Below are 21,663 nucleotides of genomic sequence, written 5' to 3'. Positions count from 1 at the left end.
AATCTTTTTCCTATTCTATTTTCTTTCTCTTAGATGCCACCTATAGAAAAGTCAGAGGGTCCAGTAAGTTTCTTTCCTTCTTCCCACCTCATCTGCAATATATAGATAGATAGATATATAGATAGATAGATAGATAGATTCATACATACATAATACATATATGTGAGTTAACCAGCAGAACTGTAGAATTAATATTGTGGACCCAGCTCTATGCTAGGTTACATTGATAACCTGGGTGGGAATGATATCATCCTATATAATTCCATTCCTGAGATGGTTTTATTGTTGAGGAGCTAATATAAGCACATTTGAAATAACTTTAGAAAATAATAATAAAGTGCTGTTTTGTGTGAATCATAAGTAGTAGTTTTAAGAAGGGAACCCACAAGGATTTGAAGTTGATAGAATAAACTTAAGGAAGTGGGGTTGCTTTTTCTCTTTAAGCCAAGATAGGATTAATATTGCAGCCATCTGGATAGTCCAGTTGGTTTATTTTAATTTCATTTGCTTTTTAACTCTTTTGGAGCCATGGAAAGAGATGAAAGGGATAGGGCATAGCCATTGTGTTTGGCTTTTTGCCAAGGTTGGCAAATTAGTGATTGTTAAATCTCATAAGCTTGAGTATTTTAAAGTTCAGAGATTGAAGGTATGAATCTAATACTTCGGCTCTTTCCACAATTTTACTACATTCTGCCCAAGAACACATAACCATGGATAATGCATATCATAAATACTTTTTTAGTTCGGAATCTTTTTGCCAAGAGAGTAGTGGAGAGTGAAGTCAAAACCTTGACCTTCCTTGCCTACTTTATGCTGTAGTTTATATACCCTCTTTCCTCCCAGCTTTTGTAAAGCTAAAAGCAGCTTAGCCTCCTTAATGTTTTCCAACTGAAAAAAATTGTTTAACATAACATTTGAAACTTTTTTTCTGGTGCACATTCATGCATCGCAGCAGGAGCAACGAGAACCATATAAATGAACTGGCTTCACTTATAGCCCATTTTAATTCACATCCATGTTTCCTCATGACTTGTTTCCATGCCCCACACCCCACTCCAGATGCTTAACAACATTGTCTGGCTGACTGGGGGTAATATACATCATGGTCTTGAGCCTTCTTGGAAACGTGGTCTGTGCCATTGTTTCTCAAACTCTCAAGTAATGCTTCATGATGAAACACCTAAGGAACAGAATTTTCTGAGATCCTAAAAAAATGTGTTTTGAGGAACACTGACTTAACAAAGGTATTTGAAATAGAAATATTTTTACATGGCCGGGCGCGGTGGCTCAAACCTGTAATCCCAGCACTTTGGGAGGCTGAGATGGGTGGATCACGAGGTCAGGAGATCGAAACCATCCTGGCTAACACGGTGAAACCCCGTCTCTACTAAAAAAATACAAAAAAACTAGCCGGGCAATGTGGCGGGCGCCTGTAGTCCCAGTTACTCGGGAGGCTGAGGCAGGAGAATGGCGTAAACCCGGGAGGCGGAGCTTGCAGTAAGCTGAGATCCGGCCACTGCACTCCAGCCCGGGCTACAGAGCGAGACTCCGTCTCAAAAAAAAAAAGAAAAAAAAAGAAATATGTTTTACAATTTCATGTTGTCTTTGTCAAAGATGTGTTTTATATAATTTATGTAGAACTTGGGGATCCATTAGAATATATCCACAAATCCCCAGGATTATCACCCCAATTTGAGAAATACTGGTCTATGCTTATGAAATCTTGGATTGCTAATTAAATTGTCATTCATTGTCAACATACAATTATAATTATTATTGGAATTTGTTTTAAAGGAATGAATTTAGAGGTGATTCTGTACCTTAACTCAAGAGGAAGGATGGCTTGCTTTTAGGTGGATTGATTCTGCTAGATAGCATCCAAAGGTGAATCTTGAAGCTGTATTTAAATTCATTGCTTGAAATAATTTCTACCGTTAAGAAAAATCTCTAGCAATTGTAAAAAGGGATGCTCTGGAAATGTGGGCATCTTCAAAATAGAGATAATTATTGTGTTAATTCAACAAATATTATTGTTCCAGGTACTGGAATAAATAGCAAAACCAAAGACAGGATTTATATCAAGGAATTTGCTTTCTTATGGAGGATGCAGAAGGAAATCATTATGGTGTTGGGCAGAAACGCTTAGACTTTAGTCCTGGCTCTGACTTTGGTTCAAATCACCATCAGTCTGACCATCTCGAGACTGCTAGTGAAATAAGATAGGGGCTTAAATCAAATACCTAAATCCCTGACATTTTGTGATTTGGAAAATTTTCAAAAGTCTAATAAAAGAAACTTTTTTTTTGGCATTTCTCTAAATGATGATTGTTATTCTTTTCTGACTTTTCCCTTTATAAAACCTTAACATGTAGGATTGGGGGAAGTTTACCATTTTCTCATATCCTCTTTCAGCTTTATCTTTCTGTAACTTCCATTTCTCTAGCCACCTCCCTAAATTACAGAAGACTATGAGACCCGGGGCTGCTGTGATTAGGCATTCATAATTTCTTTTCAGGGTGTTTGTGCCCTGATTATCAAATGTAGAGCTTGGAGGGAGTTCGTGTCTTAAAGTAATGAATTAATAGTTGACCTTTGTTGACTGCTAAAATATTCTTATATGTGAAAGCATCCTGGAAAGATGTGTTACCAGCTTAAAGAGAAACTAATGATTATATCTGAACTGAGCTAATACCTCTTCTGTTCCCCCCAACCTTATAAATTTGGATGGCAAAGAATAATAATATGTCTAGTTAAACAGAGCTAATGCCTTCCTCTGCCTTGTCGTAAAGACTGGATTGGGAGAAAATTGATATTCTCACTATCAATGTTGGGCTGTAGGCAAGTAGCATTTTACACAGGTTTCCTTCAAAATCCAACTGAAGTTGGGGCTCATGTATTTAAGACATAGCTGGCCTGCTGAATTTAACAAGTTAAACTTCAATGGCCATGTACAGTTATATATCACTATATATATGTGTATTAGACTGTTGAGTTGGGTATGTTTTTGTTGGTGACTTAGGCTTTATTTGATAGCTCTTCCTTGACCTTTTCAAATTGAGTACTGATACATGGAACTTGGGCTCCTTTTGCATCTTATACAAATGAGTTTGGTAAAGAAGCCTCTCCTTTACTGTTTTGATGTTTGTATTGGAAATAACTTTTGATTTTTTTTTTCATGTTAGGATGAGAGACTGAAACAAAATATAAATTTGACCGGTGCTAGACTTCTTAATTATGGGTAGACTTAAAGTATTATTTTCCTTAACAGTTAGAATGCTATTCTTCTAGTGTCCCCAGAAACATGAGAGGTTATGCAGTAGACCCAAGTAACACCCTCTTATTACATAATCTAATCAAGTGTATATAAGGATTTAAAATAGGAATGTGACTGGAACATCACTGTACTTTACCAGGTCCCATTATAAAATTATCTATGTTACTTTACCCATAGCTTTGAAAACTATTTGCACATACTATAAAACTATTTTATAGTATGCTGTTAGTGTGATTGGCATTGAACAGTGATGGGATATAATCACTCTACATTCTATATATCATTAAAGTTTTCCAGCCTTATAGATCTCACTTGACTGAAAATTAGCTACTAACTCACTGACTTACTTTTTACAGCAGATTGACTAGGTCTTTCCAGGAAATCTGTTGATGTACAAAAACAAAGTTTAATTGCTAATGTTTTTTAAAAATAACTTTTTGATATTATGGATACCTGGTTATTTGGACCTTGTATGTTCTAACATCAAAATTACCTATTATAAATACATATAAACAGAAAAGAAAGAGAATAAGTCTTTAGGTCAGATCTGCAAACAATGATGGTACCTACTGTAGCAAAATCTGGAACATAGACTTACCAGTTCTCAGGTTCCATTTTGCTTGCTTTTTAAAAACTATCTTATAAGTCTTCCGCATCTGATTGGGAGATTTTTTAGAAAAAATAACCTTTTAACGTTAGAACAGTGTAGAGATTTACAGAATGATTCTGAAGATAGAGCTTTTGTGTACTTCACACCCAGTTTTTCCCAGTGTTAACATTTTAAACTAGTTTGGTACATTTATCACAACAAACCAATATTGATACATTATTATTAACTAAAGTCCATATTTTATTCAGATTTCCTTAGTTTTTCCTTAATGTTCTTTTTGTGTTCCAGGATTCCACTGAAGATACCATGCTGCACGTGTCCTTAGTAGTCATGTCTCCTTAGGCTCCTCTTGGTAATGAGAGTTTCTCAGACTCTTTGTTTTTGATGAACTTCACAGTTTTGAGGACTAATGGTCCAGTGTTCTATAGAATGTCTTTCTATTGGAATTTGTCTGATGTTCTTCTCATGACTAGATTGGGTTTATGAGTGTTTAGGAGGAAGACCACAAAGGTAGAGTGCCATTTTATCATTTATCAAGAGTACATGCTATCAACATGACTTATCACTGTTTATGTTATCCTTAATCACCTGTCTGAGGTACTATTAGTCAGATTTCTCCAGCATAAAATTAGTCTTTATTTCTCCATTTCCATACTGTACTGTTCACATAGAAAGTCACTATGTGCAGCTGGTACTAAGGAATGGGAATTATCTTCCACTTTGTTGAGGGCAGAGTATTTACATAAATTATTTGGAATTCTTTTGCATGGGATGTCTTTTTCTCCACAATGTATTGTGTTAATTCAGTTGTTTATATTAGTATGATCTCAGGGATATTTTATACTTTGGGTTATAATACAGTATTACTTTATTCTGTTGTTCAAATTGTTCCAGCTTTGGCCATTGGGAGTTCTTTCAGTTGGCTTTGATGTAACCCCATGAATGTGGGTTTTTTGTTTGAGCACTTTCTTATTTTTGGCATGACAAGATGCTTCAGGCTCATTTGCATATCTCCTGCCTGGACCTAGAATGATATATTTCTCCAAGGAGCCTGATACTTTTTATTGGAGAGTAATATTAGAAATCAAGAAGTGAGTGCTAGGTGCGCTCATTGCTACTGGAGTGTCATTCCTTCAAGACCTTTTCAGTTGACAAGAACAAGGAGATACATGTTTGCATTCTAACTTGTGTATATGCACATATCTATAAACATATATAACCATCTGTATCTATATTAAACTAAATGTGTTTATACTTACATCTCCAACTCTAATCATTGCCACATGGGTCATTATAGTCTCACCTCCTTGCTTATCTGTTACCTCCCATTTCTACAGTGAGAAACCTGGCTTGGTTGGGAATTTTTCTGTTAATATTAGGGTAGTGAGTGTTTGACATTTGCTTCTATGGTTAAGTTTAGGGAGAGTTTAGCTGTAGGGTATTCTTGAAACTAGAAATGACCTTCTGCCCTAAATGTTTCTGCCAATTTTGAAACGTAAAATAGGTTGCAGAAACAAACTTTATCTTAAGAACCAGAATTTACTTCAATCCACATTTTAACATTGATTTTCAGATTAAATTATTCTGATATCGCCAGGTAAGCTGTTCCTTGGTATGCATTTCTGCATTTCTTCTTTCAGTTTTTTTCTAAGAGCTAAAGGACCCTGAGAACACTGGAGGTGAGAAAGGAGGGGAAAGGCATGTTCACATGTGCATAGGAAAGGTTCATTTACTGACCTCCAGCTAGCCTTCCAAAGTGCCTATTAAGACCCAAGGAGTAGATGTCTTCCTTGGCAATTGTAACCCAAATGTAATTTTTAACCTTTCAATTTTAGTCAAGAAAGTTGGTGTGCTGTTACAAAAACTGCCCTGATTAACAGCATTGCCATGTGCCTCGCATATTAATCAGCAATTTAAAATAACATGAAATTGTGTTGAGTATAATTGTAATATTTTATATAGATATTAGTTTGAGACAGTGTTTCTCAAGTCTGTATAATAAGTTTGATAGTACGGAGGTTTTCTCTCAAGAAAAGAATTATTCAGTGTGCACCTACATAATCTACCACTTAGATTCTACAATTAATATTTTGCTATATTTGATTAAACTTTTTCTGTAGAAGAAAAATATTATTATGTACTCTTTAGGTTTATGGGAATAATTGTTAAGTTAAAGTGTATGAACAAACCTGGGATGAAATCTGTTTGTCTACATCTATAATACAACTATAAAACATAGCAGATGTACAAATTAGTAGTTAATAGATAACTAAAATGCAAATATGGTACTACTATTATAGTATTATAGTTTCCTTTGAGTGGTATGTCTGTACTATCACATGCTGTGTTGATGCTCTTCACCAAACTGCTGTTTTCAAACTGCTTTAAATCCTGCTGTTATAGCACATAGCAATGCTATTTGGCTTTCATTTGGCACAAAACACATTTATATATTGTTTGCTTCTGTTCTTTTCTATTATCCCCAGGCAGCAAAACTAGAACATTTGCCGCTAATCTGGCAATGTGGTCCTATATTATGAGGCAGTCATATAGCTGATCTAGACTATCCTTACAGTGAAATGAGAGTATTGTAAAAGTTTTGTAGAAAGCTCCCATACATCCTGAGAATCCATGCACAAACCCCAGAGTTAAAAGAACTTTGAATTGAGGGAAGACATGGGTTTAAGTATCACTTGGCCACCTACTATTTGTGTAACATTAAGGTAGTTTCATCTTCTGGGTTCCCAGTTTCCTTAGGGAATGAAAATGTTGAATTATGTTAATTTAAAAAAAAATTTTTTTTTTGAGATGGAGTTTCGCTCTTTTGCCCAGGCTGGAGTAAAGTGACACAATCTCGACTCACTGCAACCTCCTTTCCCCAGGATCAAGCAATTCTCCTGCCTCAGCCTCCCAAGTAGCTGGGATTACAGGTGCCCGCCACCATGCCCAGCTAATGTTTGTATTTTTGGTAGAGACGAGGTTTCCCCGTGTTGGCCAGGCTGGTCTCGAACTTCTGACCTCAGGTGATCCACTCGCCTTGGCCTCCCAAAGTGCTAGAATTACAGGCATGAGCCACTGCGCCTGGCCTATGTGATTATTAATATCACTTCTATCTGTGACAATTCTGTCTGATGTTGGAGTATTTGAACCAGATGGCTGCCTATGCCACTTGGCTATTCTCTCCATAATACTTTGATATTTCGTTGGTCTGCAATATGACAGATTCTCAAAATTCTTGTCTGTGAATATTGAACCCTAGTGAAATGTATGGTTCTGTATCAGTTCCAAAATGTAACCACTTTCTCTAGCCTTAGATTTCCAGTTCCAAAATGTAACCATTTTCTCTAGCCTTAGATTCCCGTTAAGGGAAAGGGAATGCTCCTTGAGTATGTCATCACCATAGTGACAGGCAAAACTAGAGGGCTTTGATGCTAAAGCAAGATACTCCATAAATATGGTTAAGAAGACTTGGGGAGACTGGAATAGTTGTTTCCTTTTAGATGCCAGTGTATAAATGAATTTGAGCTAGGGTCCATTGATTTAAAATTTCTTTACGTCAATTTGCTTGCACATGGAGTGCACTTTTACTCTCATTAATGGAGTTTCAGGAAGCAGTAAATGCATAAACATGTATGAACCGCCATGTTTAACTGGAAGCCTGCATTTGGAAGTGAAGTATCTAATCTTAGATTAAATTAGGATGGGGAAGGATGTTGGCAAGAGATTTTGAAGCTTGTTCTGCTCATATTGAGAACGTCATAGAACAGTTTGGCCTTTTTAAAGCTAGAGAATAGAGTTGAATAAGTGATCTTCCATACATTCCTGTTTGACATGGACATAAAGGTTTCGTCATGATACAATAATCCCTGATCAGGAATCTGGAAGCCTGTATTCATTTAAGGTCCTCGGGTTTAACATACTGGGTGCTTTTCACACCGTACCATACCATGCAAAATGCTTTCAAGGCTGCAAATTTGGCTTAGATCCGCTTTAGTGAGCTCCTGTGCTACAGTAAAGGTAGATAGCCAATTATTATTATTATTATTATTATTATTTTTTTTTTTTTTGAGACGGAGTCTCGCTCTGTCACCTGGGCTGGAGTGCAGTGGCCAGATCTCAGCTCACTGCAAGCTCCGCCTCTCGGGTTTACGCCATTCTCCTGCCTCAGCCTTCCGAGTAGCTGGGACTACAGGCGCCCGCCACCTCGCCCGGCTAGTTTTTTGTATTTTTTAGTAGAGACGGGGTTTCACCATGTTAGCCAGGATGGTCTCGATCTCCTGACCTTGTGATCCACCCGTCTCGGCCTCCCAAAGTGCTGAGATTACAGGCTTGAGCCACCGCGCCCGGCCTAGATAGCCAATTATTAAAAACAATCAAGACAATTGCACTTCTAAGCAGTAGTAGCAATGGCCACACTACCTTGAATCTTGAAGTATTTTCAGCAACAGGATGACCATTAGCCACAAATTTAGCGTCAGCCCTTAAGGTCAGTATTGGTTTGACCCATATTTTCATGTAGTTCTTTTTCTTCACTTGTCTAATCCTCCAGTGATACCGCCAGGGCTTGTTATTAGAGGACTTTAGGGAGACCAAACAGGCTAGAAAGTAGAGACAGGAAATGCCTATGTCTAATGTTTCAGTTTATACTTCCTAGGTTTTTTTTGTTGGGGTTTTTGTAACTCTTTTGGTATCCTACCGGTGCTTTGGTAGCCTACTGAACCCTGTCTTTCTTCTCAAGGACATTCTGAGCATGTGAGACCCGAGGACTGCAAACAGCTGCGAGAGGCTTCAAATTCAGCATATCGTTCCTTTTGAGAATCTGGCCAAGCTCCAGCAAATCTACTTGGATGGGTTGCCAGCCACCTGGAGAAAAAGGTAATTCGGGGAATTTATTGTTGTAGGGCGTCTGTCTTTGGCTTTAACTTCCTACAACTCTCGTTTTTAAAGCAGAACACAGCTGGGCACGGTGGCTCCTGCTTTTAATCCCAGGGTTTTGGGAGGCTGAGGTGGGGGGGATCACTTTAGGCCAGGAGTTCAAGACCCATGTCCTACAATAAAATAAAATAAAATTAGTCGGGCATGGTGGTGAGTGCCTGTAGTCCTACCTACTCTGGAGGCTGAGACAGCAGGATTGCTTGAGCCCAGAAGTTCAAGGCTGCAGTGAGCCATGATTAGCCACTGAACTCCAGCCTAGGTGGCAGAGCAGGACCCAGTCTCTTAAAAAGAAAGAAAAGCAGAACATGAGCCAGTTTTCATTAATTCCTATACTTTTTCTTTTGCATATACACATACGTTGTAACTTTTCATAATGAGTTTGGCCTGTTTCATTTACCCCTCAGAGCTGGGCTCCAGTGAGGTCTGTAAGGGCAAGCATACTTGATCCCCATTTCATAAATAAAGAATGAGAGATGCAAAGCAATAAGTTATTTCCTTTCTCACCACATAGTTAGCAAGAGAAATACAATGAACTTAACACCTTTTGATTAGTGGGCTTTTAAATTATTCCCACTTTCCTTTGGCAGATGGGTATTAAGTTCTCAGGATTTGTTTACAAATAAGACCAACTTCATCTGTATTAGCTCAGTTTTGGTAGGCCTAATTCCATTATCACTGCCATTTTCTTGTTTTAAGAAATTGAAAGTTTCTTAGCTTGAAAAACAATTGAAATTGTTAAAAAGTAGAATAGGAGAGCCCTGGGGGGTGGCCTGTGTAAGGAATTTACTGAATCCCTAGTCTTCTGTACCTTGTTTTTCCTTCTGCATAGATTTGCTTAACTGTTTCTGTGGTTTTTTTTTGGGGGGGGGGGATACAGTTTCGCTCTTGTTGCCCAGGCTGGAGTGCAATGGTGCAATCTTGGCTCACTGCAACCTCCGTCTCCCAAGTTCAAGCTATTCTCCTGCCTCAGCCTCCCGAGTAGCTGGAATTACAGGCATGCGTGACCATGTCAGGCTAATTTTGTATTTTAGTAGAGACGAGGTTTCTCCATGTTGGTCAGGCTGGTCTCGAACTCCGACCTCAGGTGATTCACCCGCCTCGACCTCCCAAAGTGCTGGAATTACAGGAGTGAGCCACTGCGCCTGACCAGCTGTTGTTATAACTGGAGTTCTGTATGCTTGTGACCATTCTTGGTTTCTCTGAATATCCTAGAACTTTGGTGGCTCCCTATTATACAGGTTGTTGAAGAAATGTTACCATGTGGATTGAGTAGCAAACAGTTCTCTTTATCTTGGCAATATTATGGCATGGCACTACTTAAAGTACAAATTAAAAGAGGGGAATGCTACAAAACTAGCTGACAGGCACTTTGATTGAGGTGGATTGCTCAGTTCTTAAAATAGCGCTTTATAAAAGAAGCCAGAGGCATTGTGGAGGAGAATTCTTACAGAATTCGTAGGGTTAGACCACATTGGACCTTTTCTGTGTGGCTTCATGGCTCTCTTGGTTGAGAAAGAATTAGCTTCTTCTTCCATTAGTTTCAACCTCTTGATTTCTTGATCCCTCTACTATATTTTGTGCTGAGAACACAAGGGCATTAACAACCCACATTTTAGAGGATCGCTCATTAATAAAGACTGGAGAATAAAATGCAGTATGGGGATATTGGCAATTATTCAGTTCTCATTTCTCTTAGAAATGAGGGAAACCATACAGAATAGAGCTGGGACAAATAGGACAATTTTTTTTTTTGTTAGGTTGGTAGCCAGAATATAACAGCTCCGCACAACTGTAAATGTCCACTCTTCAATCCACATGAAGAAAAGGGTAAACATGGTTGAACTCAACCAGTAGTTGCCCATTAAGAGAGACTTTCCCAGTGTACTCCATTTCAATACTTTTTCTTTTATCTCTTTTTCAGATCTTCCTCAGAAGAATAGGCTTGTTGCTTTACAGTGTTAGTGATCCATTCCCTTTGACGATCCCTAGGTGGAGATGGGGCATGAGGATCCTCCAGGGGAAAAGCTCACTACCACTGGGCAACAACCCTAGGTCAGGAGGTTCTGTCAGATACTTTCGTGGTCCCAGATAGGAAGATAAAGTCTCAAAAACAACCACCACACGTCAAGGTGCGTAAGCTGTCCCTAAAAGCATAATAAGTAGTCTCAATTTTGATTTTGTTTTCCAGTATACATTGTACTTAGCGTTTCACTGAGGTCGTATTTATCATTATTCTGCATATGATTTGGTAAAAACAGCTTCCTAATTTACCTGGGAAGCAACTGGGTGTGAGATTGGTTAAATTGATGATGTAAAGAGGGTAGCAGGTTGCATGTGTTCGGGTGTTCAGAGTGGGACTATAACGTGTGGCAGAGGCTTACAGCTAAATTGTTCTTTCTTTTAGGAGAACATGGACAACTGCCACATCAGTGACATTGATCACATGGGCAAATCATTCTGTTCCATCTGGTCCCCAAAGTCTCTCTTAAAGCCTTACAGAAGAACTTTGCCAGTCATTTACATACTTCGGCTTGGCATGCCATGGGATATAATAGGACAAGTGAGAGGTGTGTCTTTTTATGCTATGGTTGCTGATTGATGGAAGCTGCATAAATGCAAATGGACTAAAAATGGCACAAAGTTATCTGTCATCAGGCAGGAGCTAAAGAACCAGGACCCTACATTCTCTAGGTCAGTGTTGGGAGAGGCTGATTAGCGAGTGAGGATTGGCAGATAAAGGTGACCATTCAGTGCAATAAATTCTGATCGTATAGGCTTTGCCCAGCATTCTTCATAAATAGTGGGTACCTATAAATTTCATGAAATATGACTAGAAAGCTCTGTAGATTTAGAAATAGAGAAAGTTACTAACAGAAATTGTTAGAAAGCCTAGGAACTAGAAAGCTAAGTTGAGAGTTATCTAGGAAGATCTATCTATTGTACTCAAAATCTTTAGATAAATTCTCCTAGGGCCAGTAGCCTATGTAAATTTTCTTTTTCTTTTTTTTGTTTTTTGTTTTTTTTTTGGTATTTTAGCTGCAATGTTAAACAACCTATGTGAATTTTCTTATTGTGAGAATATTTGCCTTCCAGAGTGACTCACCTTTATCTCAAAGAGCAGTATTACGAGTTTTGGAAATGCTGCTCTGTGGCTGTGTTTTGTTAGTCCTGAGCCAGGAGACTTAAATAAAGCAAACTTGAGGTGGTCCTAAAACATTGAAGTGAGCCTTAAACATTGGAAATACCTTATGTTTTTCCCTCTCATATCTATTATTTTTGTGATCTCAGTTATTAATCATTTAAAGGGACTCTTTCCTAGCTGATTGGCACTTAAAACAGAATTGTAGTTTTTTTTTTTTTGAGATGGAGTTTTGCTCTTGTTGCCCAGCCTGGAGTGCAATGGCGCAATCTCAGCTCACCGCAACCTCTGCCTCCCGGGTTCAAGCGATTCTCCTGCCTCAGCCTCCTAAGTAGCTGGGATTACAGGCATGCGCCACCACACCTGGCTAATTTTGTATTTTTAGTAGAGACAGTGTTTCTCCATGTTGGTCAGGCTGGTCTCAAACTCCTGACCTCAGGTGATCTGCCCACCTCAACCTCCCAAAGTGCTGGGATTATAGATGTGAGCCACCGCGCCCGGCAGTTCTAGTCTTTAACCAAGGTATAAGGCTATGACTGGTGGTGGTGTCTCTAGTGCCTCATCAAGTGATATTTGGCAAGACATTTTCCCATTTATGCCAGTTTCCTATTCTGTTGAATGAGGAAATTTTCTCTCTAAAGACCTAAAAGTTTTGACTTTGTAGGTTTCAAAGTTCTGTGGAAACGTTTTCTATTGCTTATTAATTTGAATCTTACATAACTCTAGCACAGTACTCAATACTTATGGCATTTACATGGTTTATCTCGTGTGTTTTTATAGCTCTTCATTGTTCCTATCTGCCAAATCATTACACTTCCTACAAGCAGTGCAGAGAGCTGAGTCTTCAGCAGGTCCAAGAAATTTGAACACATTGAAGGAGGTCAGCCTTCCTACCTGAAGATCAACATGCTTGGTACTCTAGCACTTTAGGATAGCTGAATGAAGTAAGTTGTTGGTGTTGCAGTCCTGTGAGGATCACTTCAGAACTATTAATAACAGCTGTTTTTTGGGAGCTGGTGTTGGCTGTGGTGTGTTGGTCTAATGTGAAGTGGGGCTAAATGTGAGATGGAAAGATGACCTGTCTTCCTTATTACCAAGTTCACTGAAGCGACTCAAAGACATTATGGTCTTCTTACCAGTTGTATCACAGAAGAATCTAGCCTTTGCTTGTGTGTTCTGTGTCTTCACTGTATACATCCTCTGTCATTCTTAGAGCCTTAAACATTGAGAAGCTTAAAACACCATTTCTGCTTTCTGCTGAAAGGGTAACCCTTTCTCATCTCCATTTGTGAGAGACTCTATCGTCAGTTAAGATGAGTGTAAAAAGAAAGCTAAACTCTGAAGTAGCCATTATAAAAGTGTGAGAATGAAGTCAGTTTTCCAAAGAGTTGGGGAAAGGTGATGCTAAAGGAGGGGATTGAGCAAGTCTTATCAAAGAGCCCTTTATGAAAATATTTAGTCATCTGTGACATCCCATTTGGCTCTTCCAGAAATCCTAGTGAATAATTGTAACAGAATGTTAAGAGGCACACATTGTGTGTTTTAAATCCTCTGCTACTCATTAGGTATATGACCTTTGGCAACTTAAAGTCTCTGATTAGACTTGGCCTGTTTGTGAGGGTTAAATGAAATCATGTATGTAAAGTGCTCACCTATTGCAGTGCCTGGCACATGGCAAGTAAAAGGTAAGCCAAGAAGACTCATAAGTTCATTTCCCACAATATAAGTGACCACTAGCACTATCAGGTAGCTGGCAGAGTTGGCATGCTTTGGTTCTATATAAGAAATCCCTAAGGTAAAAGTTTGTAAATAGAAGAGCATCTGTGTTGGTGTTGGTGGTTGTTATAATTATTATTGTAGTAGTATAAATAGTATTGGTAGTAACAATAGTTTAATATAATTACTAATGACACTTTTTGATTTTTTTTATCTTTCTGTGATGCTTTTCATGCTGCTTGTGCCCCTCACTGTATCTTGTCTCTTCTGCTACTTACTTTCTCTGAATGTCTGCCTTTGCTTATCTCTTGCACTCAAGTGTGTATTTCTTAGTCTCTTTCTTCCTTGTCTTTGCTCTTTGTTCTCTATCTAAAGTGTGTCTTACCCATTTCCATCTTTTTCTTGCTAATTTCTTTCATGTGTGCCTTTGCCTCATTTTCTCTTTTTGTTCACAAGACTGGTCTGTGCTTTGTCTTAGACATATCTCTCATTTTTCCTTTTGTTGCTGTTTCTCTTTGCTCTCCTAAATGTGGCTCTTCTTTCACGCTTTATTTCATGTCTCCTTTTTGGGTCACGTGTGTGCTTTTTGTCCTCCTCTTGTTCTGTCTACCTCTCCTTTCTCTGCCTACCTCTCTTTTCTCTTTGTGAACTGTGATTATTTATTACCCCTTCCCCTTCATGTTCCTTTTAAATTTCACCTTTTTTCTGAGTCTGGCCTCTTTTCTACTGTTTCTACTTTTTATCTCACATTTCTCATTTCTACATTTCCTTTCTGCCTCTCTTGGGCTATTTTCTCCCTTTTTCCTCCCCTGCGTGCCTCAGCATCTCTTGCTGTTTGCGCTTTTCTATTTCGGTATTAATCTCTGTTGGCTTGTGTTTCTTCTCTGCTTCTTCCCTTTCTACTCACCTTTGAGTATTTCAGCCTCTTCATGAATCTATCTCCCTCTCTTTGATTTCATGTAATCTTCTCTCCTTAAGTATTTCTTTGCATATGTGGGCATGTATACGTGTGTGTGTGTCATGTGTGGCAGAGGGGCTTCCTAACCCCTGCTTGATAGGTGCAGAACGTCGGCTATCAGAATGAGCATTGTGGAGCGGTTCCTTATGCCAGGCTGCCATGTGAGATGATCCAAGACCAAAACAAGGCCCTAGAGTCTAGACTGCAGTAAAACCCAATACTCAAGTAGGACAGAAGGTGGAAGGCTCATATGGATAAAAGGCCCAAAGTAGAAGACAGATGGTTTGAGACTTGAGACCTGAGGACTAAGATGGAAAGCCCATGTTCCAAGATAGATAGAAGCCTCAGGCCTGAAACGAACAAAAGCCTCAAGAGCCAAGAAAACAGAGGGTGGTCTGAATTGGACAGAAGGCCTGAGTTGGATGGAAGTCTCAGGTCTTGAGTTCGAAGTCTTAAGACCTGGGACAGGACACATGGAAGGCCTAAGAACTGAGACTTGTGACACAAGGCCAAAGACCTAAGATTAGCCCGGGGTTGTAGTTGGAAGACCTACAACCCAAGGATGGAAGGCCTCTGTCACAAAACCTACCTATATGGATAGAGGACCCAAGTGAAACAGATATCTCAAGACTAAAGGCCGGAATCTGGAGGTCCATGACCCAGACAGAACCCAGGAAGGATGGAAGCTTGAAGACCTGGGGAAATCCCAAGATGAGAACCCTAAACCCCACCTCTCTTCTATTGTTTATACTTCTTACTCTTACGTATTTCCAGTTCTCCTGTTTCTCTTTAAGCCTGATTCTTTTGAGATGTACTTTTTAATGTTGCCAGTTACCTTAAAGGAACATATCTTTAGATTGACAGTATTATGCCTGGGCCAGTCTTGAGCCATCTTTAAATCACAGCTTTTACCTATTTGTTAGGCTTTAGTGCTTTGTAAACTTCTGTTTCTATTCACATATACTCCACTTGAGAGAGACACCAGAATCCAGTCAGTATCTAATCTGGATTTTGTTATTCCCCTCAGGAGCAAACATTCATATAGGTGATACTGTATTTCAGTCCCCTCTTTTAACCCCAGAATCCCTAGACTGAGAAGATAAAATGGTCAGGTTGTTGGGGAAAAAAAGTGCCAGGCCCTCTAGAGAAAAATGTGGAGAGATGCTCCAGGCCAATGAGAAGAATTAGACAAGAAATACACAGATGTGCCAGACTTCTGAGAAGCATCTGCCAGCAACAGCTTCTTTCTTTGAGCTTAGGTGAGCAGGATTCTGGGGTTTGGGATTTCTAGTGATGGTTATGGAAAGGGTGACTGGGCCTGGGACAAAGTGAGGTCCCAAGGGGATAGCCTGAACTCCCTGCTCATAGTAGTGGCCAAATAATTTGGTGGACTGTGCCAACCCTACTCCTGGGTTTAATACCCATCTCTAGGCTTAAGACGAGAGAACCTGGGACTATTGAGCACATTTAATACTTCCCTTGATTTTTTTCCTTCCTGTTTATGTGGGAAGTTGATTTAAATGACTGATAATGTATATGAAAGCACTGTAAAATGTAAGAGAAAAACCAAGCCGTGCTCCTTAATAGTGCATTGGCAATCATGCATAGTTAACATTTGAAAGTGCATAGTTAACATTTGAAACTGTAAGGGGTCAAAATCATAAATACTTTAGACTGTGGGCCATACGGTTTCTGTTACATATTTGTTTTTTAAACAACCTTTTTATAAGGTCAAAATCATTCTTAGTTTTTGAGCCAATTGGATTTGGCCTGCTGTTCATAGCTTACCACCCCCTGATGTATTATTCGTTATTCAGAGAAAATGTCTGAATACTAATAATTTCCTTTTCTGTGCCTGTCCCTGTGCTAGGCACTCAAAATGCAATGATTATTCACATGTAGGTGACCTGAAGAAAAACAGTGAATATGCATTGTAAACTATAAAGCACTTGTATTCTACTGTGATAAACATTGTGGATACAAAGAAAGGAGCAAGCATAAAAAAGTGCTCTTTCAAAAGGATATAGTACTATGCAGACACAAAGAATTGTTTGATAAATGAATAAATTATATGTGTATTTGAGGCCAGTTTGTGTTTGCTGCTCTGGTAATTTTGAGTAAAAATGCAGTATTCCAGGTATCAGAAATGAAAACACATGGAAACTGCTTTTAAACTTTAAAGTATACTGAAAACATAAGGGACTCAGCTTATTGTGGTCACCTATAATGTGCCAGATACCATGCTGGGCACTAGAGCTACCAAAGGGGAAAAAATACTCTCACAGAACAAAAAATTTCAGAAAGGTGCGTATTAAGTGCTTTGTAAACTAAAGCACAATACAAATGTCAATGGGCTACATATTTATGAATGAATGAATGAATGAATGAAATTAACTTCCTCTTATATACCAGCTATTGTTTTGGGTACTGTGAAATACAAGATAATTCTCCTATAATAAGAGGAAAGTTTATCCTCTAGACTATTCAGATGTAAGGAATGAGATATTGCTTGATTTTAAACAATCAAGATGTTACTGGTGAGGTTAAGTTAAATTACTACCGGTACATTTTCCCGGGTAACCGGGAAGGAGATAGTATAGGAAATGAAGTAATAGAAGTGAGGTCCAGACCAAAAGTCATTTAATTAAGCTTGCGAATGTGCTTTCTAAATTATAAAGCACTTGTAAATGTGAAAAATTCGATGCTTTCTGTATGAATAAAACTTTCTGTAAGATAGGTATTGTCTCTACAAAATTCTCATTGTATACTTAAACCACAATGAGAAGGGTTCTATAAGTAGTTATACAAACCAAGGGTTTAAATACCTGTTAAATGGATCAATTTTGATTGCCTACTATGTGAACTCATTGTTAAAGGCACTGAAAATTTACCATATTTCATTTACCCACAGCCAAAAATAAGGCAATACCTATGTTAGCATTTTGTGAACTCTAAGGCACCATGTAAATGTAACTGTTGATTTTCTTACTTGGTGCTGAGTACTAGGTTTATACAATTGTGTGATAGTTATTATATTGTGCAAATAAAGTAGGAAAATTTGAGTAACAATGATTAACTTTTGAATACGCATATGCAAGGGATTGGTTGTCTGAAGAATGCCACTATAGTAGTTATCTATTGTGTGCCAATCTCATTGCTAGGCATTGGGGATGCAAAGATAAACCATCTTTATTGTGTCCTGGGTAGCAGAAGAAAATAAGTGTAAAATCAATTTATAATTTCTAAACTGCCACCCATATATAAGCAGTATCTGCTGAATGATCATTGATTACTCATATCCTTAGAGATAACAGCTGGGGGCACAAACATTTATTATCATTATTGAACCTAAAACGGAGACCTTTGTGTAGATTTACAAAGCCTACAGTTCTATACAAATAGGAACGAACTATTGGCTTACTGAATGGTGATTACGTTCTGATTTACAAAGCCTACAGTTCTATACAGATAGGAATGAACTATTGGCTTACTGAATGGTGATTACTTTCTGTGGGGCTCGGAACTACATGCCCTAGGATATAAAAAAATGATGTCATCATTATAGAGTGCTCACAGAAGGAAATGAAGTAATAGGTGTGAGATCCAGACCAAAAGTCACTTAATAAGTTTATTCAATGATGAAAACATGGGACAAATGGACTAGTATAAGGCAGTGTACTAAGCTAAGTAGAGAGATAAAGTCCTGTCCAGAAGATATGTGCTCCCTGGCCTGATTGAAGGGATGGAAAAGTTTTACAAAAAACAAGGTGTTGTGGTCTTCCATCCAGTTTCTTAAGTACTGATGATAGAAGTGAATTAGACCCACCTTGGCCTGGCTTACAGACAGTGAAGAAGTAAAAATAAATGCCTCAGGTTTGCTTTTTGATTCATTTGATAAACAAAGCATCTTTTATGTGGAATGTACCATTCTGGGTCCTGAGGATGAGAGAGGTGAGGGCATTAGACCACTGACAGCTGAAGATAGAAGAACATCTTTGGCTTGATTGTGTAAATAATATTTCTGTGCCTATTCTCTGCAAGGTCCTATGCTTGGTAAATTAGTAAATTAAATAGGTCTGGTTCAGAAGACACACTCAATTGCCTTTGAGATTAAAAAAAAAAAGAAAAAAGAAAGAAAAAGGCAAGTGTCTTTCAAAATGGAGACATTTTTCCTAGTTTCAGGAATCCCCCAAATCACTTGCTCATTGGCTTAGTTTGAAGGCAGGAGACTGATGAAAGGACTCATCAGGGTTTGTTCTTTAATTTATTAAGCAAACATTCTGCTTTTATTGCAGTTACATGGTTCAAGATGAAACAACTAGTTTTAAAGGTATTTGCTCATTGGTCTGGCTTAGAGACAGGAAGACATTTGAGCAATACAAAAAATTCTTTCCCATTTACCATATTTAGTAAAAATTTATTAAAACTGAATAAAGTGCTGTTCTTAAGTGCTTGAAAGACCTAAACCAAAGTGCACTTTATCTCATTTATCTTATGGTGGAAACACAGGAACACATTCTCTAAGAGACTGTTTCTTTAGTTGAGAGGAAACTTCATTGAGTAGCTGTGATATGTTCGATACTAAGGAAAAACTAAACAGATCACCTTTGACATGCTCTGTAGAGTGGGAATAAGAAAGGGCTTTTTATTTTTTCATTCATATGAATATTGATGAAGATGATACTAAATGCTAAATGAAATACATCTGCTCCAAAAGTCATTTATTTTGACTTGGAGATGCAACAAAAACACAATAAATGGAATGAAGTGATACTCTTCATCAAACAGAAGTGACTGTTATGTCAACCATTGTGTTAAATGCTAGACAGAAAACAAAAAAGATCATGACTAAAAGACACTTGCTTATTAATTGGCTTGGAAAGTAGAATATAGGAGAAAGGTTACTGTTTATTTTTTTTTTCATGTATTCATTCATTCTACAATATATTTGGGTGCCAATAGGTACTTGGTATAAGGTTTTTGGCCCCAGAGACATGGGGAAAAAAAATGCATCCCTTCCCAGAGAATGCCTAATACTTTCCTTTTGGCTTGTTTTCTTGTTAGGGGCATGGCTTAGTCCCTAAATAACATTGTGTGGTTTACTTCCTACTCCATATCTCTTCTACCACTCTGGCCACTACGATAAGCAGGGAGCTGGGTTTTGTAGTGAGCTTGCTCCTTAAGTTGCAGGAACTCTCCTTATAATAGACACTTCATTTTCCTAGCCCATCCCTCATGAAAAATGACTGACCACTGCTGGGCAGCAGGAGGGATGATGACTAACTAATTCCCAAACCCCAGTCTCATTGGTACCAGCCTTGGGGAACCACCCATATTTGAGCCACAATTGGTTTTGAAGTGCATTTACAAGGTTTGTCTATTTTCAGTTATTACTTTTTACATGCTGACACATACATACACTGCCTAAATAGATCTCTTTCAGAAACAATCCTCAGCTAATGCATAGCAAAATGGAGATGGAGACATGATTTCTCATGCAACAGCTTCTCAATTTATACCTTAGAAATGTTCTCCTTTTTATCAAATCTACTCAAGAGGGGCTTTTTATAGTAGAATAATATCAGTGGATGAAAACAGCTTAACATTTTACCATGCTTAAGTTTTAAGAATAAAATAAAAATTGGAAATAATTGGCCAAAATTGAAAGGAATTTTTTTTTTTTTTTTTTAAATTTCTCTAAATGTAGGCCTGGCTGGGCTTTGACCTTTTCCATTTTAAATCACTCACAGAGGGTGGGACAGGAGGAAGAGTGAAGGAAAAGTTCAAATCTGTTTTAAGGGCAGCCTGCCTTTGTTCTGAATTGGCCTTAAGAACATTACCAGCTCCAGGTCTAAAGTGTTTAGTTTCATGCAGTTCCAATAACTGATCATTGTTGAGATGAGGACAAAATCCTTTGTCCTCACTAGTTTGCTTATATTTTTGAAAAGTAATTATTTTTGTCCAAGTGCTTATCAACTAAACCTTGTGTTAGGTAAGAATGGAATTTATTAAGTGAATCAGTGTGACCCCTCTTGTTGTAAGATTATCTTAAAGCTGAAGCCAAAATATGCTTCAAAAGAAGAGGACTTTATTGTTCATTGTAGTTCATACATACTTTCAAAGCATCTAAACTGTAGTTTCCATGGCAAGTCAATTACATCCATAAGTGGAGAAGGAAATAGATAAATGTCAAAGTATGATTGGTCGAGGGAGCAAGGTTGAAGATAATCTGGGGTTGAAATTTTCTAGCTTTCATTCTGCACATTTTTAGTTAGACATCAGATTTGAAATATTAATGTTTGTCTTTTAATATGTGTGGTATCAGCTGGACTCAGTAACACCCCTTTCTTCAGGTGGGGATGGGGAATGCATTATTGGAAAACGGAAAGAAGAAAGTAACTAAAAGCCTTCCTTTCACAGTTTCTGGCATCACTACCACTACTGATTAAACAAGAATAAGAGAACATTTTATCATCATCTGCTTTATTCACATAAATGAAGTTGTGATGAATAAATCTGCTTTTATGCAGACACAAGGAATTAAGTGGCTTCGTCATTGCTCTTCTACCTCAGAGAATTTATCCAAAATGCTAAGATAAATGGAAGACTCTTGAACTTGTGAACTGATGTGAAATGCGGAATCTCTTTTGAGTCTTTGCTGTTTTGAAGACTGAAAAATATTGTTCAGCATGGGTGACCACCAAAAAGTAATCTTAAGCCATCTAGATGTCACAATTGAAACAAACTGGGGAGTTGAGTTGCTATTGTAAAATAAAATATACTGCTTTGAAAACTTTGTATTTTGATGTGACAATTTCTAACACACTGTCCCTAACCACACTAATTACCCTAAGTTCTTCATTTCTTTTTTCTTTTTTCTTTTTTTTTTGAAGATGGAGTCTGGCTTTGTTGCCCAGGCTGGAGTGCAGTGGTGCCATCTTGGCACACTGTAATCTCTGCCTCCTGGGTTCAAGCAGTTCTGCCTCAGCCTCACCAGTAGCTGGGATTACAGTTCTGAGCCACTATGCCTG

At 38.2% G+C, this 21,663-nt stretch overlaps 1 long non-coding RNA gene across 4 annotated transcripts in view; it reads left to right on the top strand.

The window, feature by feature from the left end:
* LOC117078247 overlaps window positions 1–21,425 on the top strand; it is a 32,996-nt gene extending 11,571 nt beyond the window's left edge. The window contains exons 1-7 of one of the 4 annotated variants that reach the window (XR_004434955.1): window positions 34–63; window positions 1,795–1,884; window positions 4,173–4,236; window positions 8,623–8,759; window positions 10,741–10,948; window positions 12,739–12,902; window positions 13,994–21,425. This is a non-coding gene — a long non-coding RNA (uncharacterized LOC117078247). Of the gene's footprint in view, window positions 1–33; window positions 64–1,794; window positions 1,885–4,172; window positions 4,237–8,622; window positions 8,760–10,740; window positions 10,949–12,738; window positions 12,903–13,993 lie in introns of those variants that run through there. The other 3 variants (XR_004434954.1, XR_004434956.1, XR_004434953.1) reach the window with 3 other exon arrangements.
* The last annotated feature ends 238 nt before the right edge of the window (window positions 21,426–21,663 follow it).

The sequence above is a fragment of the Trachypithecus francoisi genome, unplaced genomic scaffold (assembly GCF_009764315.1).
Source record: "Trachypithecus francoisi isolate TF-2019V2 unplaced genomic scaffold, Tfra_2.0 Lachesis_group6, whole genome shotgun sequence".
Classification (NCBI taxonomy): domain Eukaryota; kingdom Metazoa; phylum Chordata; class Mammalia; order Primates; family Cercopithecidae; genus Trachypithecus; species Trachypithecus francoisi.
Note: the sequence above shows the minus strand (reverse complement) of the source record. Positions and strands in the feature narration are given on the sequence as shown.